We start from the raw sequence: 24,585 nt of genomic DNA on the forward strand, positions 1-24,585 counted from the left end.
CCTCCCTCCTTTGCATTCCCTTTCTGCTCTGCCTCTGTTTAGTCAAAGTCAATAATAAGTGTAAATCATAAATGAGTTTATGTTCATGCTCTGCCACCATATCCAGAGGAGGATTCTGAAAATAAAACTGAGGGGTTGGGACTCCCCTGTCAAAAGAATTATCATTTGAGCTCTGAAGCCTACTTGTTTCCCGTGAAAATAGGGGCTGTCCTCTACTCTTTCCTATTTTCCAAGGAGTGGTTGGTGGCCATGAGACAAACCCCTGTTGACATTTACAGCCACTGTGGGGGAAGGTTTCTGGACCCACAATCTCTCTAGAGAGCATATACTACACTTTCTGGAGAGTCACAGATCTTCCCAGCTTTGGGTCATTTCAGAGAGGCTTATGAGTAACTCCTTTTCTGCATTTCAATATCTCTGGTATGTTAGAAGATAGGCCAAAAATCTGGAAAGGAACTCCAATCCAAACAAAGATCAACAAGTCAGTATCTTTTCTACTTAACCAATCTCCAACCCCAGGTATCACAAGACAACTATCAGGTGAGCCAAGTCTGGTCTGCCCTCAATACTGAACCCTAAAAGCATTCCAATGTAAACAACAGTCTTTAACCCACCATTACCCAATTTGGAAGTAGGGTACCTTACATTTCTCTGGCAGCTGGTTCGAAAACACTCATCTCTCAGATTCTGAGAATAAATATCATCATTTATTGGGATGGGAGTGTCGCAGGTTATAGTATCATGGCATGGAGAGAGCGAGCTAGGAGATGAGAAGGAAAATAAAAGGTGTTTAAAGCTACCAACTCTGGGTTGAATTCCAGTTCCAAGTCCTTTGCTGACTGTGTTAGTTTGAGCAAGTGCCCTGAGTCTCCTGTTCTGTAAAATGAGACTAATAATAACGCTACCCCCTTCAAAAGGCGGTTTTGGGATTAAATGACATAAATGCATTTATAACAGTTTGCACAGTACCTGGCAGGCACATACTGAGCATCAATGGTTAGCTATTGTTATTAGCCTTGCGATCTCGTGCAAGTCATGTAACTAACCTATTTGGGCACAATTCCGGCAACTGCAAAAGGCCTATCATAGCAACCGCCCTGCTTTTCTCCAGGGTTTTGAAGATTAAAAGAGTGCACTCAGCAACAGTCAGGTATGACAAACAGCAAGACGGACCGCGATGACTTAGGACCCAGGGCTGGCCGAAGGCTTGTGGGCGGGGCTTAATCTTGGGTTTGCATGCGGCGACAGGATTGGTCAAGAACAGCATTCATCAAGCCCTCTCAAGGGCCCGCCCCAGATGTCACTGCGCCTGTACACCTTCTGTTTGATTCGCCGCAAAGCGACATGTGACCTTGCGACGCTTGTAGCTGTCGGGTCGCAGAAGCGTCAGTGGCTGTCGCTGCGGCTGCGTGGCGGGTTGTCCAGGTAACCACTGGAGTTGTCGCCGTCCGGTAGCAACTGTTGTTGCGCGTCAGGCAGTTGAAGCACCTGAGGACCCTGCTGAGCCTTCAGGTGACGAGTTGCGTGCCCGTCCCTCCCCGTTTCGCTTTACGTTCCGAGAAAAGTGGGGAAACTGAAGTTTGTTAGTTTGTTTTTTCTTTTTTCGTTTTGGACTTAGTCCCTGGGTGCCAAGAAACTCAAGTTTAATGATGTGGAGCTCCTACTTTGTGCAGAAGGCTGGAAAGGGTATAGCGATGACCCCGGCCTTGTCCTGTCGATACAGTGTTCAGGACGTGAGATGCAGCGCGAAGCTTTCCTTACATTTCATTCACATCAGTTGTGTACAGGCCCCGGCCCCGTGCTGGCGCTCGAAGGAATTCCAAACCACCCGACTTATTGCCCCTGCCTTCAGGAGGCTCGTATTAAAGGGAGAGGTGCCCGTGTAAGCAGCGAGTATACATCCACCCATAAATAAGCGCCGTAGGTGCAAGCCGTGAAGGGGGAGTGCAAAGACCGAGCGGTGTATACTGATGGTAGAGATCTAATCTCCTCTGATTGAGGAGAGGCAGGGCCCTAGGGGAGGAGCCCTGGAACACGGTGAAGAAAGGGTGAGCTTTGGAGTTAGCACACCAGAATTTAAGTTCTAGCTCCACCACTACTTTCTTACTTCCTTTTTCAAATGTCTTACCTTGCCCTTATTTTAGATCCACCACTAATTTATTTATTTAACAATTTATTTGAGTCTGAGTCTTGCTCTGTTGCCCAGACTGCAGTGCAGTGGCACGATCTCAGAACCTCTGCCTCCTGGGTTCAAGCGATTCTTCTGCCTCAGCCTCCTGAGTAGCTGGGATTACAGACGTGCGATAGCAGGCCCCGGGGTAATTTTATTTTTTATTTTTATTTATTTGTTTATTTTTGTAGAGATGGGGTTTCCCCATGTTGCCCAGCCTGGTCACCACATCTTTAAGCAAATGACCTTTAGCCTTCATCATACAGTGTCTCTGAGCACTCACCAGCTTCTTCATTTGGAAAACATGAGTACTAATAGCAACTTTAGGGGACTTGGGTAAGAGTTAGATAATATACACAAAAGAGCATTGTAAACTGAAAAGCAGTGTGAAAAATTCATAGACAACAGGAAAGTACATTCAAAATTCAAAGGGCGGAATAATACAAAGCTAGTAAGAATAAGACGTCTGGGTAGACACAGTGGCTCACACCTGTAATCCGAGCAATTTGGGAGGCCAAGGTGGGAGGATCACTTGAGCTCAGCAGTCCAAGACCTCTACAAAAAATTTTTAAATTAGCCACATGTGGCGGTGAGCACCTATAGGCCCAACTACCGGGGTCACTGAAGTAGGAGGATCTCCTGAACCCAGGAGGTCGAGGCTGCAGTGAGACACGATCGCACTCCAGCCTGGGTGACAGAGTGAGACTCTGTCTCAAAAATTAATTAATTAATTAAATCGTGGTTCTACCACTTACAAACTGTGTGTGGGAACTTGGGCAAATAACTTAATCTTCTTGGGCTTTCATTCCTCCATCTGTAAAACAGGGATAATAACAGCATCTACCTCAGTGTTATGAGGTAAAATGAGATTATCCTTGTCAGCCACTTATCAAAATGCCTATTCTCTGGTAGGTACTTGTTAAAGGCAAGCTCTTGTTATTTTATTCCCTACCTCACTCCATAAAACAATCTAGTGAGGTAAAGATTGTAGAGAAAGGAGAATTAATTGATTATGGGAATAAGGAAGGCTTCACTTCATACATACTGTGGCATCTGGACAATAGAAGGAAATTAGAACATAGGCGGGGCATGGTGGCTCATGCCTGTAATTCCAGCACTTTGAGAGGCCAAGGCGACTGGATCACTTGGGTCAGGAGTTCAGGAACAGCCTGGGCAATATGGTGAAACCCCGTCTCTAACAAAAATACAAAAAAATTAGCCGGGCATGGTGGCACACTCTTATAGTTCCAGGGAAGCTGAGGCAGGAGGATTGCTTGAGTCCAGGAAACAGAGGTTGCAGTGAGCTGACATTGTGACACTGCACTCCAGCCTGGGAGGACAGAGCAAAACTCCATCTCCAAAAAAAAAAAAAAGAACGAAAAGAAGGAAATTAGAACAAAAGAGAGTTGTGCTCTCTCCTCAGTTGAAGAAGGCAAAAAAAAAAAAGAGAGAGAGAGAGATTGGTGCTCATTGCTCAGCAAGTTGTCCCTTGAATCTGTAATTTACAAATTTCTTTGCCCTAATGGAAAACCTGGAAATGAAATCCTCCTTCAGTCTCTCCAAATAAGGTAATGTCATGATGCAGGTGGGGCTGAACGTCCAGGATTGGGCAAAGCGATGAAGCAGGAGGATCAGCAAAAGTTGATGAGGAGCCTCAGCCCTTCTAACCTAATGTAATGAAGAGTCAGAGGGTGATAGTGATGCTGGGGTGGCTATTTTCTGGTTTGAGGATTTGCGGGAAAAGAGCATTTTTACTTCTGACTTTGGAGATAGGTGAGTTTGGAGTGAAAAGTGTCAATGTTTTAATCAAGAACTCTAGTGTCCAAGTAATTAAAAAAAAAAAACAGTTGGAGCAGAAGAAAAGCAGAATAAATGTTTTGATTTCAAGGAAGGAAACCCTTTGTAGCAGAACCATACAGGAGCAGAGCTAGTGTTGGAAGGGTCAGGTCTGGTCAGGGTAATTCACCTGGAGATAACTTCTAACTTAGGTTTCTGTGAAGTAGGTAGGTAAGAGGAAAAGCAAGTGGCATTGTTTATCCTGAGTCTCAGCTCTAATTACTTTACTCCCCCTATCCTGAGCTCTCACTGTCCCTCCCTTTCCTGCCAAATAAGCCCAAACTCCTTTGCCTGGCTTCAAAGACTCTTCCTGAGCTCGTACATTTTTCCTGCCTTTCCCCTTCTGTTCTACTATTTATAAGGTATAATAGTCTTAAATAAACTAAATTCGTGTTTCTTGTCCAGAACTTGCCTTTGCTCATTGCCATTGCTCACATCTCAGATAATTTCTACTCAACTGCATTCATTCTTCAAAGCTTAATTTTGGTAATTTAAGCATGAAATTCTCTCAGGCTTCTCCAAACTATTACAGCACTTTATACAGACTTTAATGGGACTTTTCCTATTTTGCACCATCTTATTAGACCTGGAGGCAGGATCTATGTTTTGCTTTTTGTCTCTCTCTCAGCCCCTGGCCAAGTGCCTTGATCAGTAAGGTGCTCAAAAAATACTAATTGAATGAATGGCTAAAGATCAAAACTTATCAGACGAATTGAATTTATTTCAGTAGCAGACCTGGCATCTAAGGGAACGAGGAGGCTGTTGCAGCAATTCACTGATACAGTGGACTTAGCACACTGCCGCTTAGTACATTTGCATATGAGTCTCTAGAAGCACACGATTCTCACAGTCTAGGGTCTGAAGGCCTTGGAGACCAGGATGGGCAACAGGCATCTCTTTATTTTGAGGATAGGACCGTGACAGGAAGAAAATTGACTAGAATTACACTAGAATTAATGGAGCTGGAATGCTTTTGTCATTCTAGACCAGCACATGGGTTTGTTTTTACCCCTTTGCCTCTGCAGGATGGAACTGCAAAGGTGACCTGCATGGCTTGTCCCAGAACAATGCCAAATTTGCTGTCTGCACAGTGGACCGAGTGGTATTGCTGTATGATGAACATGGAGAACGGAGAGAGAAATTCTCCACCAAACCAGCCGACATGAAGGTAAGAGTGCATTCATGTGTACCTTAACCTACTGATAGGGTCATACAAACCTGGAAGACCTAGTCTGTCTCCTAGCCATAGGCATAGGAAATGGCGTACCCCACCTTTTTCTCCCCCTTAGGAGAACATATGTACCTTTTTTCTTTTTTCTCTTTAATGTATACTTATTACTGCTTTTTCTCTTTTTTTTTTTTTAACTTTTAGCTATATGGTGAAGGGCATGGCTTTTTCTCCTGATTCCACTAAAATTGCCATAGGACAGACTGATGTCATCTATGTCTACAAGATTGGAGAAGATTGGTGAGGATAGAGACTGGGAGATGGGATGGCCCAGGAAAGAAGGGAAAGGCAAGAGAAATGCCTCTCTGGGGAGGGGAAATGAAGAGGATGAGAAGACAAGCTTGGGTATTGAAGGCACTTTCTGGAGTCTGTTGTTGCTTTTCTACCTTCGCCTGTCCCATGTGTTCTGCAATCCCATCCCTGGAGGAATCAGTCCAAGGTCAACAGGAGGCCGTGTGAGATCCTGGAAGCCCAGAGGGATGTTGCGTCTTTGTTACTGCTCTGAAGCTACCTAGGCTCCCTCATATGCCTCCTTTCAGGGCTCCTTCAGAGTAGTCAGAAACACTAGTGGGCCAGAAAGCAATCTGCTCTTTCTTCTCTTCCCTCAGCATCATGTTTGGCAATTTGTTTATGAAAGTGGTTTTAAATATGCTCCCCTGTGTTTGTTTGGCAGGGGTGACAAGAAAGTCATCTGCAACAAGTTCATCCATACGATAAAGTTCAGTCCAGTCCCTGGAAGCTTAGGATGAGCAAACATCTATCAATATATCTATATATGTCTGTCTATATCAATATATCTACCTACTTATATATAAGTAGATATATTTGTATAGTAGATATAGTAGAAACGCAGGAGTTGCATTTCTAACATCTGAATCTGGACTTTTCCTACTGTAAGGACGGTGTTTCGTGGCTGCTCATGGTCACCTGCTTTCTTCCTCAGAGCCCTGTTGTGTCCCTTCCCTCCTATAGGAGGTGGGGGTGTGTGGTGGGGTGTTCAAGTTGTTATAAATGTGCTGGCCCCCACAGACATCGTTTCCATCGTTTCCTTTCATGCAGAGTGCTGTCACTTGTCTGCAGTGGCCCGCAGAGTACATCATTGTCTTTGGACTGGCTGAAGGGAAGGTAAAAGAGGGAAACACAAGAGAGGGGGTGGTTGGGAAAAGGGTTCTGGACAGAGGAATATGGTTCGTCCTGTTTCTTAGGATCAAGCTGTATACTGGGGAGAATGCATAGGGACCGGTTTTGTGGGATAATTTTTCCTTTTCTTCTTAGGGCCTGGTTAAATGTAAAATAGCCTGACTATATTTGTTGTGTCCATTTTTCCATTTTCAGGTTCGTTTAGCAAACACCAAAACTAATAAATCCTCTACCATCTATGGGACAGAGTCTTATGTGGTGGCCCTGACAGCAAAGTGAGTAAAGAGGAGGAGGTCACAGAGTCTGGAGGTGTTAGGAAAGCACTGTGGGGAAGTCTGGACTGCAGGACCACAGTATGAAAGGCAGGAGAACTGGTGGCAGGAACCACAGGCGGGGCTGTGTTCAACAGAGAGAGGGGCGTTCTTGGTGAGAGAGAATGATCTCTTCCTGTATTTCTCTCCTTTCTCCTTTTTCAGTTGCTCTGGGAAAGGAATTCTCTCTGGTCACGTAGTCGGTACCATTGTTAGGTATTTCTTTGATGATGAAGGCTCCGGAGAGTCACAGGTATGAATAAAGAATGTTGTGGGAGGCTGATGTGGGTGGATCATTTGAGTCCAGGAGTTTGAGACTGGCCTGGGCAACACGGTGAAACCCTGTCTCTAACAGGAAAAAAAAAAAAAAAAAAAATATATATATATATATATATGTCTATATATAATAAAATATATGTGTGTGTGTGTGTGTGTGTGTGTGTGTATAAATTAGTCAGGTGTGGTGGCATGGTCGTATAGTCCCAGCTACTTAGGAAGCTAGAGTGGGAGGATCACTTGAGCCCAGGAGGTTGAGGCTGCAGTGAGCTGCAATAGCACCACTGCGCTACAGCTTGAGTGACAGAACAAGACCCTGTCTCAAAAAAAAAACAGATGCTGTGGGATAGGGGATAAGGAAATTCCGGGAACCCTCCTAGAGGAGGCTGGACTTCTAAGGCATTTGGGTCGAGGTACAGGGAGGAGGCTAGAGGAGTGAGACCTCAGGGACAGAGAAAAAAATTGAATATGGCCACCAAGAGGATTTGTGTTTAGGAGCCTGGAGCTTACTGCTTATAAGAAGGGATGGCTCAGGTGCAAAGGACCTTGAGACAAAGGGAAATAAAAACTCTTAGGGGAATGAAAAGTGAAAATTATTCCTATTTACATAAAATATATATAATATATATTTATATAGGTAAATTTATAGAGAAAAGAGTTAACAGTTTACTCTGGAGAGGGGAAAGGAAAAAGATGGGGGATAAAAAGGAAACTTTCATGTTTTACTCCATATAATTCTGTATTGTTTGAATTATTTATATTAAGAATTACTTGTAGGCCAGGCACGGTGGCACACGTTTGTAATGCCAGCACTATGGGAGGCCAAGGCAGGTTGATCACCTGAGGTCAAGAGTTCAAGACCAGCCTGACTAACAAAGGTGAAACCCCATGTCTACTAAATACAAAAAATTAGCTGGCATGGTGGGACATGCCTGTAATTCCAGCTATTTGGGAGGCTGAGGCAGGAGAATCACTTCAACCCGGTAGGCAGAGGTTGCAGTGAGCCAAATCATGCCATTGCACTCCAGCCTGGGCAATAAGAGCAAAACTCCATATCAAAAAAAATAATAATTTATCGTATAGGCCAGGCATGGTGGCTCACTCCTGTAACCCCAGCATGTTGGGAGGCTGAGGCAGGTGGATCATCTGAAGTCAGGAGTTCAACACCAGCCTGGCCAACATGGTGAAACCCCGTCTCTACTAAAAATACAAAAATTAGCCAGGTGTGGTGGCATGCACCTTGAATCCCAGCTACTCTGGAGGCTGAGGCAGGAGAATCACTTGAACCCAGCTGGTAGAGGTTGCCATGAGCTGAGATTGTGCCATTGCACTCCAACCTGGGCAACAGAGTGAGACTCCATGTTAAAAAAGAAACAAACAAACAAAAAAAAACAAGACTTGTATAATAGTTAAATTTAACCCTCCTTAAAAAAAGAAGCCCTATGCTCTTTGTGGGCCTAGACAGTGTCGGTTAATGTGTAGGACATCTCCTTTTCAGAGGAGCTTTACCAGGTGCATATTAAAAATTTCCAATACGCAAGCATTTTGAGGTTTTCTAGAGAACAAGGTTAACAAGCATCTGTATAGGTGTGTGTGTGTGTGTGTGTGTGTGTGACAGTTTGTGAAGAGTTCCGGATTAGGATGTGTTGGGATGGGAAAATGTTGGGAGAAAGACTTCTGCAGGGTACGATGGTCAGAGTGAATGTATCAGGTGCTGAGAGTGAGGAATTTCTGGGGTGGAGTCTTCAGAGACTGATTGAAACCCTCTCCTTCTGTCTGTCTTAGGGGAAGTTGGTTAACCACCCGTGTCCACCCTGTGCCTTGGCATGGGCAACCAATAGCATCATGGCTGCAGGCTGTGATAGGAGGATTATAGCCTATGGAAAAGAAGGCCACGTGCTACAAACTTGATTATAGCCGTGACCCTCAGGAGCGGGAGTTCACCACAGCTGTAGCAAGTCCTGGGGGCCAGTCCGTTGTGCTAGGAAGCTGTGACAGGTGAGTCCCCTTTCTAGTTTTATCTTTGGCCTGCTTTCCCTGTGGACACTCCCTGCTTTATGCTTTAGCCAAATTATTCTGAGCCGGAGTGGGAGACTGGACCAAAATCGAGTGTCTGTTGAAAGAGATTCTCAGATTGTAATTCATGTGCTTTCCTCGTCCTGTTCTCACCATCCATGGGTGTGCAGGCAGTTCCAGATGTCCTGTACTCTTGTTTTGTCTGTGCCTCTCCCTGCACTTCCACAGCAGAATTCTTCTCTATGATCTGTTTCCATTGCCTGCTTTGAGACTGCGTAGAATTTCTCACATCATATTACAGTTTGTTGTTTGCATCTATCTTGCTAAATCAGAGTCCTTGAGAAGGGGGCTTATTATTCATCCTTTCATCTCCAGTGCCTAGATTAGCATCTGTATGCTGTATATATTTAAGATATGCTCAGATGTTTGGTGAATGAGTGAATGAATGGTGGAGCAGCAGATGAACAGCCATGTCCCAGGTCTCATCACTTCTCTGGCATGTGTTTAACCCCAGCTTTGTCAGTCCTGTCTTTCTATCCCCTTCAATCTTATGTCTCCTCGTGTTCTGTCCTTTCTTCACTGCCTCCTACCATTTATCTCCTTGTTCCATATTTTTTGCTCCTAACAGCTCATTTTTCTCACCTGCCCTGATCTTTTTGTTTTCTCCAATCCCCTCACTCTTATTCTGTTTTAGTTTTGCCTTGATTTTCCCAGCTTACTTCCTGTGCACCTTTGTGTCCTCTCCTGCTAGATGCCTAGCTTGTGTGTTCTTTTTATTTCCTTTTTTTTCTGTTGCATGTGCTTGTATAGACTTTGGTGGTCATTTGCATGCAGATTTTTTTGTTTGTTTGTTTGTTTTTGAGATGGAGTCTCGCTCTGTCACCCAGGCTGGAGTGCAATGGCATGCTCTCGGCTCACTGCAACCTCTGCCTCCTGGGTTCAAGCAATTCTTCTCCCTCAGCCTCCTGAGTAGCTGGAATTACACATGCGCGCCACCACGCCTGGCTAATTTTTTGTATTTTTTAGTAGAGACAGGGTTTCACCATGTTGGCCACGTTGGTCTTGAACCCCTGACTTTGTGATCCACCCACCTCAGCCTCCCAAAGTGCTGGAATTACAGGCGTGAGCCACTACACCCAGCCAAGACTTTAACTTTCATCTCCTTCCTCGTATCATTGTTTACCATTATTTTGGTTCTAATCTTTTGTCCCCAAAGTTAGCCATGATTATTTTATTTTGTTTCAGACGGAGTCTCTCTGTCACCAAGGCTGGGATGCAGTGGCGTGATCTAGGCTCACTGCAACCTCTGCCTTCCAGGTTCAAGGGATTTTCCTGCCTCAGCCTCCCAATTAGCTGGTGTTACAGGTGCCCACCACTATGCCTGACCAATTTTTTTTTTTTTTTTTTTTTTTTTGAGACAGAGTTTCACTCTTGTTACCCAGGCTGGAGTGCAATGGCGCGATCTCGGCTCACCGCAACCTCCGCCTCCTGGGTTCAGGCATTTATCCTGCTTCAGCCTCCTGAGTAGCTGGGATTACAGGCACGCGCCACCATGCCCCACTAATTTTTTGTATTTTTAGTAGAGACGGGGTTTCACCATGTTGACCAGGATGGTCTCGATCTCTTGGCCTCCCACAGTGCTGGGATTACAGGCATGAGCCACTGCGCCCTGCCTGGTTATTTTATAAGACAGAATGCATTTGGATTTACCATCATGGTACCGGTTCCCTCTGGAATGACTTTTCCTCTTCTTGGAGAGTATTACCGAGAAGTTTTTTGTTTCTGTTTTTTGAGACAGGGTCTCACTCTGTTGCCCAGGCTGGAGTGCAGTGGCACAATCTCGGCTCATTGCAACCTCTACCTCCTATGTTCAAGTGGTTCTCCCACCTCAGCCTCCCAAGTAGCGGGGATTAGAGTCATGTGCCACCACCCCTGGCTAATTTTTGTCCTTTTAGTAGAGATGGGTTTCATCATGTTGGCCAGGCTGGTCTCAAACTCCTGACCTCAAGTGATCCACCCTCACTTAGTCTCCCAAAGTGCTGGGATTACAGACATGAGCCACCGCGCCCAGACTTATTTAGAAGTTTCTTCAGTGAAAGATGGTAAATTCTCAGTTTTTGATTATCTGGAAATGTTTTTATTTAGCCTTTATTCTAAAAAGATGCTTGGACTCAGTACCCAGTTCGAGATTGACAGTTAATTTTTCTTAATTTGTAAATGTTGTCTCATTAATTGACTTACATTGCTGTTGTGAGAAATTTAACAGCAGCCATTTCTGTACAGGTGATCTGTTTTATTTTCTTTGGTTTCTTTTAAAGACTTCTTATTTAGGCCTGGGCACAGTGGCTTATGCCTGTAATTCCAGCACTTTGGGAGGCTGATATGGGTGGATCACTTGAGGCTAGGAATTTGAGACCAGCCTGGCCAACATGAAGAAACCCTGTCTCTACTAAAAATAATAAAAATTAGCCAGGCATGGTGGTGCGTGCCTGTAATCCCACCTACTCAGGAGGCTGAGGCATGAGAATCACTTGAACATGGAAGGCAGAGGTTGCAGTGAGCCAAAGTTGTACCACTGTGCTCCAGCCTGAGTGAAAGAGTGAGACCCTGTCTCAGAAAAAAAAAAATTCTCTTTTTCTCAGGTGTTTTGAAGTTTTACTACAATGTGTCTAGATATAAAATTTTCACATTTATCCTGCTTAGTATAGATTGTGCTCCTGTGTTTATGAATACACACATTTTCATCACTCTTGGAAGTTTTTTTTTAAAATAATACCTGGTTTATTGGGAAAACTTCATAATACAAACTACAATTGGCTTTTTCCACAACTTACAAAATAATAATGTGATATTTAAAATGAATTGGTTTTCATTATGTAAGTAGAAATGGTAAAAAATCATAATAATCCATCTGATGCATCATACATATGCTATTCAGAGAAACTCAAATCCCCAAATTCTCCTGTGGCACATTTTATATCAAATATTGTAAATATGTTTACCAAGAAAGACCAGGATATTAACTATATGTAGGTTTCTGCTTAACAGTTGCAAACTATCAGAAGCCTGCGTATATGACAGAGCCCAGATAGAGCTGAGATTTAGAAAAGCGAGGCATTTATTCTCCTGAGGCTGTTTTAGTGGCACTTTTGTGACAGGCATGGCCCTCCTAATGCTTTACTGTACAGCCTAACCAGATCTATCAGTCATGATAAAGTAGACCCAGTTCATCTTTCAATCCAGTCTACTCTGGTTCTGAACATATAAACACAAAACACTACAGATTTCTTAATATAGCCTTTTCCCACACCCTAATCCTATAAAGAACTTTAAAAGACACAATTCCATCTAAATATTTCACACTTAAAAGAAAGCCTTACTAACTACAGCAACAGGTTTGGACCACGAAACTATACATTCCTAGATGACATATCGAGTCAACATGAAGCTTAGCAAAAATGAATTATTCAGGATCTTAATGAGAAATTCTCACAACCAATATGCATTTAGGAAACTCTTTTGCTTTCCTTTAATAGTTTGAAGACTTGAAAAAAAACCTTTTTTTTTTTTTTGCATTTCTTTTAGACTGTTGAGTCATTGACAATTTTTGACATTATCTTCCTCTTCTCCTTAGACCTTAGCAGACCCAATCCATTCTATCTGGAAATAACAAGAACTTGATCAGATTATTAAATCTTGGAAACCTCGTTTTTACCATATGAAGTGTTAACATTCATGTTCATATTCTCTTACAAATATAGTATAAATGTTATAGATAAAAGGAAATATTGTGAAATTAGTTAAATATTGTATAATTAGTGAAAAGACACAACATCACAAAACATAATAAAAGATGAACATGAAACTATAACACTACTTAAAAAATATTTTCACCCATATTATTTTAGCATTTTTGACTGGTTTACTAATAAAAAACACTGCAAAAAAAACAAAACATGGGTTCAAAGTCACCTGGAGAAACAGTTTTCTCTCTGGAGTCCATCTCAGTAGCAGTGATTTTCTCCAGTTAGGCAGAGGTGTAGAAATACCTAGGCTTGGCATTGCCCAGGAGGTCACCTTCGTAGTTTGGGAGGCAGCAGAAGAAGGCACAGCCGATCAGGATAATCGTGACTGCCCACCCAAAGCCATAGGCCCAGTTGTAGATGTGACAGCTGGGTTGGCGTGAAGGCCGAAGGTCTGGGTGTAGTTCACGGGGTAAATTACCAGGGAGATGATCTGGAACACAGCAGCCAAGGCAAGGAGACCTCCAATCACTCTTAGGAAGACAAGCATCTGGGGTCTAATGAGGGCGAAGAAGGAGAAGATGAAACAGATCACCAGGATGATGAAGCCGCAGAAGAGCATGGCAGCTGCTGCTCTACCCCACGCATACTCCATGAGGCTCTGACAGCCGTCCTCGTAGGACCCACTGCCGCCACCCTCGTGGAAGCATCTCCACCACAGCGAGGACGTCTGGACGTGGTCGTTCGACTGCAGCCAGCCGCGGCCGGCCAGCGCAGTGATGTCGAAGGCGATGGCGCTGAGCAGGAGCAGGGGCAGGATCCCGCGGCAGCGCTCGCAGGCCAGGCCGCAGCGGATCCTGGTGACCCGCGGCGCGGGGCCGAGCGGGGCCGAGCCGAGCGCAGAGGGGCGGAGGAGTGCGCGGGGCGGGCGGCGGCGGAGAGTGGCCTGCGAGTGCGGGCGCCGCCACAAAAGGCCACTCTTGGAAGTTTCTCAGTCATTATCTCTTTGAACATTGCTTCTCCTGAGCCATTCTCTAGGCTCTTCATCAGACTCTAGTTAGGCAAATGTTAGATTTCTTGTTTTGCATTTTTAACTTCTCTTTCATACTTTCTTTCTTCTTCCTCCATGCTCTATTCTGGATAATTCTTTTTTCTTTTTTCTTTTTTTTTTGGAGATAGGGTCTCACTCTGTTGTCCCATGGTGGAATGCAGTGGCGTGATCTTAGCTCACTGTAGCCTCGACCTCCTGGGCTCAAGCTATCCTCCTATCTCAGCCTCCCGAGTACCTGGGAGTACAGGTGTATGATACCATGCCCAGCTTCCCCCTGCCCCCCCCCCCCAATTTTCTATAAAGATATGTTCTTGGTATGTTTCCCAGGCTAGTCTCAAACTCCTGGGCTGAAGCAATCTTCCCACCTCAGCCTCCCAAAGTGTTGGGATTACAGCTGTGAGCCACTGCATCTGGCCTCTGGGTAATTTCTTTAGAGCTGGTTTGATTCATTAATTTGCTTTTCATCATTGTCTAATCAGCTATTTAAACTGTCATTGAGTTTTTTACCTCAAACATTAAATTTTTCTTTATTTGATTTCTCTGGTCTGTCTGGCCATATGGATAATTTCTTATTCCTTGCTTAATTTTTCATTTCATCTTTTGAGATATTTAGGTATTTCATAAATAATCATTTTGTATTCCATAACTAGGCTTTTTAAAACAAAACAAAACAAAAAACAGCGTCTCACTCTGTCACCCAGGCTGTGCAGTAGCATGATCACAGCTCACTGCAGGCTCAAACTCCTGGGCTCAAATGATCCTCTCACCTCAGCCTCCTGAGTAGCTGGGACTACCAGTACCTGCAACCACACCTGGCTAATTCCTTTTTTTTTTTTTTAAAGTAGAGCTGAGGTCTCACTATGTTGCCCAGACTGGTCTTGAACTCCTGAGCTTCAGTGATCCTCCCACCTTGGTCTCGCAAAGTGCTGGGATTACAGGCATGAGCCACCAAGCCCAGCCTTTAACTGTTATTTTTAATATCTTAAATTCTTGAAGGTCTAAAACTGTTGTTTTTAGTTATTATTTACTCTTTCCTAGTGGTTTGCTTCCTTGTATTTTTTTTTAATTGTGAGCTCAAGTTACTTTGAATGTGTTTTTTTGGAATCCTGAGGGCCTAAGATGGATATGTTCTCCAGTGATGATCTGGTCTTGCTTCTGCAGGAATCAGGCACATTAATGATCTGTAACCATTACTTTTGTTGCCTTTACTAAAGAGTGGGTACCAGGTTTAATTAAGGATTCTCAAATTCAGCCTCCCCATCCCGCTGGAGGGTCTGATGTTTATTCTCCTGACACTCCATTTGCGTTCAGGACAACTGTACCTTTCCCATTTGCTCACTTTCCTGTTTTTCTTGCTCAGGATTTCGCTTATTGACCTTTTTCTTTCTGTCTGTCTTTTTTGAGAGAGAAGGGTAGGATATGGGTAGGGAACATTCTTAGTGATTTCTTCAAGTAAGCGCAAGCAATGCATTAAAAAGTATGTTCTAGGTTCAAGTTGTATTTTAACAAGAGAACCCTTAAGAATATCTACTCTTATGGCACTGCTGGAAGCAGAAGTGGATGCCACACTTTGTACCTCTAGGAATTGGTGCTGTCACGGTTAGGAGTACACTTTAACCCAAGGATATCACTACAAATAAAGTATTTTTTTATGCTTGAGAGAGACTAAAATGTTAGGAAAATCAGGACTGCTGTGACTCTTGAGCACTGGGTTGGATGAGGGTGAGTCTGTTCTACAGTTGATTCAGTGGAAACTAACCTGAAATTAGGGTGGGGTCGGGGATGACCTTTTACAGGGTGATGTTATAGGTCTGGAGCGGGGCGGGGGAAAGACTGAGGTGATGGTGATGGAAGCTGTGACTACTGTTGCCTACACACTGGATGAAGGCCTCATGGAGTTTGGAACAGCCATTGATGATGGCAACTACACCCGGTGAGAGGCCAGACAATAACCAGTGAGGTGGTGGGAGAGTCTGGTTCTGAGAGGGAAGGACATGGGGTGGGGTGTAAAACTGGCCAAAACTGTTAAGGATTCAGTGATCCTGGGAGGAGATGAGACAAAAATGGTCCTTCCCCCTCCCCCTGCCCCATCACCAGTCTTCTGCTGTGTCTTCCTGACTCGTCCCTCATTCCTTTTGCTTTGCTTCCTTCCCTTTCCAGGGCAACAGCCTTCTTAGAGACTCTGGAAATGACCCCAGAAACAGAGGCAATGTGGAAAACCTTGAGTCAACTGGCACTAGAGGCAAGGCAACTATACATTGCGGAGAGGTGAGGTGTAGAACAAAGGTCCAGGCAGCTAGGATGGATGACCACATGAGTATTTTCCCTGTGGGCCGCTCCAACCCAGTGTTAAGGCACTGCTTCCCTTCCCACTGCCAGCAAATAACATAGAACCTTTCTGCATTACAATATTCCAAACACTCTCCCATCCTAGATTATAAGGGTATGTCTTGGCCAGGCACAGTGGCTCACGCCTGTAATCCTAACACTTTAAGAGGCCGAGGCAGGGATATCACTTGATCCAGGAGTTTGAGACCAACATGGCAAAACCCCAACTCAACTAAAAATACAGAAATTAGCCAGGCAGGGTAGTGCGCACCTGTGGTCTCAGCTACTCAGCAGGCTGAGGGACAGGATTCGCTTGAACCCAGGAGGCAAAGGTTGCAGTGAGCTGAGGTCATACCACTGCACTCCAGCCTGGGTGAGAGTGAGACCTTATCTCAAAAAGAAAAAAAGTCAAAAAACAAGAGTATGTCTTCTGTTGTTTTTATTGCCCCTTCTTGTAACTAGGTTCCCCTTAACATGTTTTACTATTCATACCCTTCAACCCATGCATATGTGTATAATCCAGGTTTAGTATCGGAGTGTAGTTAATAGGACAGACTTGGGACTCCAGACTCCTTGAGTTCAAATTGTGGTTCCAATTACCAACTTGTATAACCTTAGAGAGGTTATTTGACCTTTGCAAACCTTGGCTTCTTTATTTTCTCTTTGTACAATAGGGATAATAATAGTATTTGCCTCATCTGATGATAAAGAAGATGGTAAGGGTATTGGTAGAGAAGGAGTGATGAGAGAATCTGTGCAAAGTGCTCAATAAATGTCACCTGCTGCCAGGCGGGAATCATCCTTGATCCCATTTTCCCCATACTTCCCACATGTAGATAGATTATCAGCAAGTCCTAAGGACTCTCTTCAAAACACATCCTGATGTCTCCATCCTAGTGCAGACCACCGCCATCTCCCACCTGCAATATTGCACAGCCTCTTAATTAGTCTTGCTGATACTGTTTCTTGTACCCCTACCGTCTGTTCATTCAGAGCAGCTGAGGTAATTTTTTTAAGCATAGATTGTGTCTTTTTCATGACAGGAACCTTCCAATAGCTTACTCTTTTACTTGGTGAGAAACCCAGACTCCTTGTGTGGCCTCAGCCCTGAAGGTTTTTGGCCTCTGCTTCCTTCTCGTGCCAGCCCCCTACTTGCCTGTTAGTCTCCAACCCACTGGCATCCTTCAGGCTCTGTGAGCGTGCCAAGCTCATACCTGCTACAGGGCCTTTACACTAGCTGTTCCCTCTCAGGAATGACTTTTGCCCATCCTGCCATGACTGGCTTTTTCTTGTATTCAGGTTTCAGCTCAAATTAGTTCATCAGGGAGACCTTCTCCAACTACCAACTAAAGTGGCCCCTTCAGTCACTATAACAGGGGCATCCAATCTTTTGGCTTCCCTGGGCCACATTGGAAGAATTATCATCTCTGGCCACACATAAAATACACTAACACTAATGATAGCTGATGAGCTTAAAAAAAAAAAGCGAATAAAAAGAAAATCTCATAATATTTTAAGAAGGTTTATGAATTTGTGTTGGGCCACATTCAAAGCCATCTTGGGCCAGGGGTTGAGCAAGCTCGATCTATAGTATTATATTACTTTATTTTTTATTATCTCTACTTTTACTAATTATTTGTCTCTATTAGAATGAGGAAGTTCTCCTGAGAGCAAGGCCCTCATCTTCCCTTTTCTCCTATGTGTCTCCAGTGACAAGCACACTGCCTGGCTCATCGTAGATGCACATCAATTTGTATTTGCTGAACCAGTGAATTAATGACGATTCTGTAATAATATTATATTAATGTCTCTGCTTCCGTGCCATAGGTGCTTTTCTGCTTTGGGCCAAGTAGCAAAAGCTCGATTCCTGCATGAGACCAATGAGATTGCAGATCAAGTATCCCGGGAATATGCAAGTATTATGCTCCTGATTCATTCCGTCTCCCAAACCGATTTCTCATAGTATTCAGTCCCATGATTCCTAGCTCTCCAGCCATCCCTAGTTTCCTTTACCCTGCCCACTCCACCTCTACCCTCCAGTCAGATCATTTCAGAGTCGCTGAAGCTCAAACCCTTAAGCTCCATAAAGTGTTTTACCTTCCCAAGACTTTTCTTTCTTTTTTTTTTTTTTTAACTTCCTGTTGATTCATAAGGTCTTTTATTTTCTACATCCATCTGGCCTTCTAATCTCAGCCCTCACAGACAGAATGCAGCAACTACAGAAAAACCAGACCTCCTTTTTCCCCATAGGGCGGAGAAGGGACAGACTTTTATCAGGTCCGAGCACGTCTAGCCATGCTGGAAAAGAACCACAAACTGGCCGAAATGATCTTTTTGGAACAGGTAACAGAAAAGAGGGACAGGATGCAGGGGGGGATATGAGGGAAAAAGAGGGAAAAGGGGGTGCAAACTCAAGGGAGGAAAGTGTACTGGTGAGCTACGTTTCCAAAGCTTTGGGGAAAGCTTTCAGAGAGGTTTACATAGTTAATTTCACCCCTTTTTAAATTTCCTCCTCTTGGGTTAGTCCTTACTTTTCTAGACAAATTTCCTTCTTGGGCCTTTGATTACTTCTTTCTTTCATAAGCAGTCTACCACCTCCCCTCTAGCCCAGAGCCTGTCTTTGCAATTCTTCTGCATAGGGGTAGATCCATGTTTTGTTTTTGGCTGGAAACTTACACAATTTGAGGAGCTCTCTTTAAGAACAGTTAGCCTTAGGCTGGGTGTGGTGGTGGCTCACGCCAGTAATCCCAGCCCTTTGGGAGTCTGAGGCAGGTGGATCACATGAGGGCAGGAATTCAAGACCAGCCTGGCGAACATAGTGAAACCCATCTCTATTAAAAATTAAAAAAAAAAAATTAGTCAGGTATGGTGGCACATGCCTGTATGTAATCCCAGCTACTAGAGAGGCTGAGGCGGGAGAATCACTTGAGCCTAGGAAGCAGAGGTTGCAGTGAGCTGAGATCGCACCCCTGCCTTTCAGCCTGGATGACAGAGTAATACTACATCTCAAACACAAAGAACACTTGCCTTGGAAAGGGCTCGTGCAAAGAAGGAGCCCTGAATCTTAAGCTTTTTTTAGTTTCCCAATATTTTTGCTGGTATAGTGGTTAAAAGGTAAGGTTTTCAGTCCTCATGTGCTGACATCTCAGCCAGGCTGAGGGGAACGTGCTGCTTTCTGATCCTCATATCCTTCTGTCATCCTCTCTGCTCTGCCTGTTTCCCCTAGAATGCTGTGGAGGAGGCCGTGCGCATGTACCAGGAGCTACACCGTTGGGATGAGTGTATCGTTGTTGCTGAAGCCAAGGTACCCATTTTGTCTTCTCCACAGTTGTTCAGAATTTGGTTCTGCCAATTTCAAAAACCTTCTTTTGTCGAGGAGGCCATACAAACCAGAACAGGGTTGGGGCTTGGACTTGGTATGGTGAGGAGTTAGGATACTGCTGACCCAGGAGGATTTACCTTGTTATAGAAGGATTAGAGAAGCATGGGAGGCACAAGGGTAGGAAGGGATGTGACTCCTAGTTCTCCTCTGTGTGTCCAGGGGCACCCAGCCCTGGAAAATCTACGCCAGTTATTACTAGTGGCTGATGGACACACAGCAGGAGGAGCGAGCAGGTGAACTACAGAAGAGCCAAGGAGATGGGCTAGCAGCCTTCAGCCTCTACCTCAAAGCTGGGCTCCCTGCCAAAGCTGCTCGGCTGGTGCTGTCCCGAGACGAACTGCTAGCCAACACAGAGCTGGTAGAACACATCACTGCAGCCCTTATCAAGGGGGAACTCTACGAAAGGGTATGCTCACTTCCTCTTCCTAGCCCTTATCTCCAGAGCTCAGGACCTTCTCTCACCCAGAGGAGTCTCAGGGCACAGAGCACTTCCTGACTGCTCGTGTTCCCTTGTTTTTGGAGCTAATACTTGATTCTTTGTGTTGTAGGGGTACCATAGTAACGTGGTATGTGTTAACAGGCAGGTGATCTCTTTGAGAAGATTCACAATCCACAGCAGGCCCTGGAGTGCTACCATAAAGGGAACGCATCCATGAAAGGTACTAGCCCCCTATAAGCCAACCTTTACTATTATGGCCTCTTGCCCATCCATCTCCCTGGCACCTCTTGGTGCGTGTGTTCAGGTTGTCTGGCTCCAGTTCTCCATTCCTCCCCTTCGCACCTCTCCTTCTCACTCCATGCTTCATCTCCCTGTCCTACCTTTTTCCTGAGGTCCATCCCTGGAAGTCTGGGCTGAGCACCTTTTCTCTCCCTGGCAGCGGTAGAGCTGGCCCAATTGGCCTTCCCAGTGGAGGTGGTGAAACTAGAGGAGGCATGGGGGGACCACCTGGTGCAGCAGAAGCAGCTTGATGCAGCCATTAATCACTACATCGAAGCCAGGTATGGGAGTATGGGAGTGTAAAGGACATTTGGGTGTGAAGTGAGGGGCAGTGGAGCAAGTAAGGACACCAAGGCTGAAAAGAAGAGATCTCAAAATGTCGGTCGGTGGAAGTGTGCTTAAGGGGTCGCTTTACCTCCATTCATCTTCATCTTTCAGCCTACATATTTATGTCTTTCCCAACCTTGCCAGGGGCTCCCTTAAGACAATTGAGGCCACCCTGGGTGCCCACCAGTGGAAGAAGGCAATTTGTATATTCAATCTACAGGACCGGAACACCGCATCCAAATACTATCCTCTTGTGGCCCAATACTATGCATCTCTGCAGGAGTACGAGGTGAGGGAGAGTCCTTTCCGCAGCATGAGGTGGTGCAGTAGAGGATAACAGTGAGAGGACCCAAAACAGGAAGTGGAGGCCAATTCACCTGATCCTTCTTTCTGGGCCCCAAACAGCATCACCACCTTGAATGAGAAAAGAACAGTTTGCTTTCCCAGTTTCATTCCAGTGTGACAGATACCTCCCTTCACCCCAGATATATAAAGTGAGTCTCTAGCTCTGTTCCAGCCAGCATGGGTGATTCTTCATGAATAACTATATAAAATTGCTTTGCATTGCAGGAACGTGAGGCCCTTTTGAATTCCACTGTATGGTCCTACTGTTTGGGGCTGGCCTTTCTTTTTAAATGGTAGAATGTATGAGACACCCATACTCATCTTTTCTTCTCTGTTATTACAAGGTCATGTCGCAGGCTCTCCACCATCCCAGCCAAGGTTTGTTCTTTCCTCATTCAACCCTGTTGCTCTGACCTTTTGTATCTACCTCTCATCAACTGCAGATTGCTGAGGAGCTCTATACTAAGGGAGACTGAACAAAAGATGCTATAGACATGTACACCCAGGCTGGCCGTTGGGAACAAGCCCACAAGGTAGATGAGAGAACTCTGCCTTAGTGGCAGTGTGGCCTCATTCCTGGGTCTGTTTCTCCTCTTTGCTTGGCTCCCTGAAAGCTGACAAAGAGTACCAAAAAACAGTCTGAGCCACTTTGATCCCTAGCCACAGAGAAAGGAAGGGATGAAGAGAGGCCCTTGTTTCCAGACCTATCTATCATTCTTGAAGGAACAGATGGGCTTGCGAGCTGCAGAATCTGAACTACCACTCCTGATGGCTCTGGTCACAATGATGACTTTGCTCTTGCCTTACACTTCAGAGCCCAGTGGTTACAGTGGCAATGGCAGTGTATGTCCCAGCACAAGGCATTGCAGACCGTCCCACCTTAGCAGAATATACTTCTTCCTCTGCTCCATAAGGACTTGGAATTCCCCGACCTGACTAGTAGAGAGGCAATAACCAAACTCCTGTGATTGTTGGGAGAGTTCAGAGTTCCTGAAAAACAGGTTCCCTTGAAGCCCTGCTTCCCTGGGGAATTGGACCTGAGGCTACCCTGCCTCTGTGCCTCCACAGCTGGTGATGAAATGCATGAGACCGGAAGATGTGTCGATGTTGTACATCACTCAGGCCCAGGAAATGGAGAAGCAGGGCAAGTACCGTGAGGCTGAAAGGTGAGCCGTGGCCTCAGAGGAGGTATAGGGAGAGATGAGATTTCATTGCTGGGAGGAGGGATGGGGCTCAGGATGTGTACCCTCTTCCCAGAAGGCACTGATAGTAGGGATCTGGGTCTAGGAGGCCCCAGATGTATCTCCCTTCCCCAGGCCCTATGTGACAGTAGAAGAGCCTGATCTTGCCATCACCATGTACAAAAAGCACAAGCTGTATGATGACATGATCCGCCTGGTTGGGAAGCACCATCCAGATCTCCTCAGTGACACACACCTACATCTGGGCAAGGTGAGCCCTTCTCCTGGCTCTACCTATCTCTTCCCCAGCCAGGCTCCACCTCCCCATCCCTCCATCTTGACTCACCTTCTTGCAGGAGCTGGAGGCTGAAGGCTGACTACAGGAGGCCGAGTACCACTACCTCTAGGCCCAGGAATGGAAGGCAACAGTGAACATGTACCAAGCCAGTGGGCTTTAGGAAGAGGCCTATGGGGTAAGGAATTCAGGCCACAGTGAGGGATACATGCATCCTATTTTCCCATGGTTTTTTTTTTCCTTGTAGACAGGGTGTCACTGTCACCCAGGCTGGCGTGCAGTGATGTAATTACAGCTCTCTGCAGCCTTGACCTCCTGGGTTTAAGCAATGGATCCTCCCACTTCAACCTCCTGTGTAGCTGGGACTATAGGTGTGCACACCACACCTGGCTAATTTTTTAATTTTTTTATAGAGGCAGGTTTTCACCATGTTTCCCAGGCTGGTCTTGAACCCCTGGGCTCAAGCAATCTACCTACCTTGGCCTCCCAAAGTGTCAGCATTACAGGCATGAGCCACCATCCAGCCCTTCTTTCCCATTTTAAGTAATTCACAATCAGTCAGAGCATCTTTGAAAATGGAGTGAAGATCAGAGTCTCTCTTGCCAGAACCACGTTCACATCTATATACAGAAAATGTCACTTATAATTTTAAGGGTCTGTGGCAGGTGAAGCCTCTCCTTGGACCCTAAGTACTTCAACCTAAGTTAAGAAACCCTAAGATGTAGCCTTCTTCCTGCTAACTTTTATTTTATGAGATGGAGTCTTACTCTGTTGCCCAGGCTGAAGTGCAATGGCATGATCTTGGCTCACCGCAGCCTCTATCTCCCAGGTTCAAGCAGTTCTCCTGCCTCAGCCTCCCGAGTAGCTAAAATACAGGCACTCACCACCATGCCCAGCTAATTTTTGTATTTTTAGTAGAGATGGGCTTTCACGATGTTGGTCAGGCTGGTCTTGAACTCCTGGCCTCAGGTGATTGGCCTGCCTCTGCCTCCCAAAATGCTGGGATTATAGGCATAAGCCACCGCACCCGGCCTCTCCCTGTTAATTTAGAACAGTTACTGGATCCTTGTCAAAGCCAAGGTCAGAGATGAGAAGGAAGCAACTCTGTATTGGAGGATTATTGAGTGAGTTTGCTTTACAGGTGGCCAGGACTCAAGGAGGGGCCAGTGCCCACAAACACGTGGCCTATCTGTGGGCAAAGAGCCTGGGAGGAGAAGCTGCAGTTAGATTGCTTACCAAGCTGGGACTCCTGGAAGCTTCTGTTGACCACGCTGCAGACAATTGGTGAGGCCCCAAACTTTCTCTCCATGAGCCCCATCCCAGCCAAAACCCCTTTCTAGATAAAGAGAATTGATGTATAACTGAAAAGTATTTCCAGAAGCAGAGGCAAGAATGAAGAAATGTGGTAAAGGAAGATCCTTGGAAGGACATGATAGAGTGGCAAGAATAAATTAACTGCTCCTATTCCCTAGGGGCTCCGAACAGTGTTTAAGTTTTGGCCGTTCTAAGAAGGGTGGAGAGGGAACAGATTGTAAAGCCAGCACTGCAGACTGCTCTAAGCCAGTCACTTGCTTCTGGGTAGGGGAAGTGTGATTCTGTCAAATTCAAAGCGAACTTTTCTTTTTTTGGAAGCACCAGAGCTCATGAGGTATTTTATTTGTAAATATGTATTACATCTCTAGAGAATCCCAGGATTTTCCCTCCGATGTGTTGTTGTCTTGCTTCTTCATGGTCCATGATGCCAGCTGAGTTTGTCAGTACAATAAAACCAAACTGGTGGCCAGGCACGGTGGCTCACACATGTAATCCCAGCACTTTGGGAGGCAGAGGCGAGTGGATCATGAGGTCCAGAGTTCGAGAACAGCCTGGCCAATATGGTGAAACCCCCATCTATACTAAAAATACAAAAATTAGCTGGGCATGGTAGCAGGCACCTGTAGTCCCAGCTACTTGGGAGGCTGAGGCATGACAATCGCTTGAACCTGGGAGGCAGAGGTTGCAGCAAGCCAAGATCCTGCCATTGCACTCCAGCCTGGGCAACTGAGTGAGACTCCATCTCAACAACAACAAAACACCAAACTGGCAGGATGGGAGCAGATTATTCTGCCATTTTTCTAGATCTCTGAGTTGCTTGTCGGATCTGGGGCTGATCGCTCCACACTTGTTCAGCCTGCCTGTGAGGTTCACAACAATATTCCTAGCTCTATGATCATCAGTGATTTCAAATTCGCCCAGTGT

The 24,585-nt window shown here is 45.3% G+C and overlaps 2 pseudogenes across 1 annotated transcript in view; one reads left to right on the forward strand and one right to left on the reverse strand.

Annotated features, from left to right (window-relative positions):
• Positions 1 to 3,749: 3,749 nt before the first annotated feature.
• LOC100396415 (intraflagellar transport protein 172 homolog) overlaps positions 3,750 to 24,585 on the forward strand; it is a 51,881-nt pseudogene continuing 31,045 nt past the window's right edge. The window contains exons 1-19 of the transcript XR_013526045.1: positions 3,750 to 3,755; positions 4,992 to 5,174; positions 6,294 to 6,359; positions 6,570 to 6,649; positions 6,851 to 6,938; positions 8,747 to 8,959; positions 15,932 to 16,039; positions 17,927 to 18,011; positions 18,350 to 18,442; positions 19,326 to 19,403; positions 19,641 to 19,887; positions 20,062 to 20,140; positions 20,360 to 20,480; positions 20,671 to 20,815; positions 21,315 to 21,404; positions 21,940 to 22,037; positions 22,188 to 22,323; positions 22,409 to 22,525; positions 23,489 to 23,631. The product of XR_013526045.1 is annotated as an intraflagellar transport protein 172 homolog (transcript). The remainder of the gene's footprint in view (positions 3,756 to 4,991; positions 5,175 to 6,293; positions 6,360 to 6,569; positions 6,650 to 6,850; positions 6,939 to 8,746; positions 8,960 to 15,931; positions 16,040 to 17,926; positions 18,012 to 18,349; positions 18,443 to 19,325; positions 19,404 to 19,640; positions 19,888 to 20,061; positions 20,141 to 20,359; positions 20,481 to 20,670; positions 20,816 to 21,314; positions 21,405 to 21,939; positions 22,038 to 22,187; positions 22,324 to 22,408; positions 22,526 to 23,488; positions 23,632 to 24,585) is intronic.
• Positions 12,877 to 13,615, reverse strand: LOC144579337 (p53 apoptosis effector related to PMP-22 pseudogene; annotated as a pseudogene).

Source organism: Callithrix jacchus, chromosome 14 (assembly GCF_049354715.1).
Source record: "Callithrix jacchus isolate 240 chromosome 14, calJac240_pri, whole genome shotgun sequence".
NCBI lineage: Eukaryota > Metazoa > Chordata > Mammalia > Primates > Cebidae > Callithrix > Callithrix jacchus.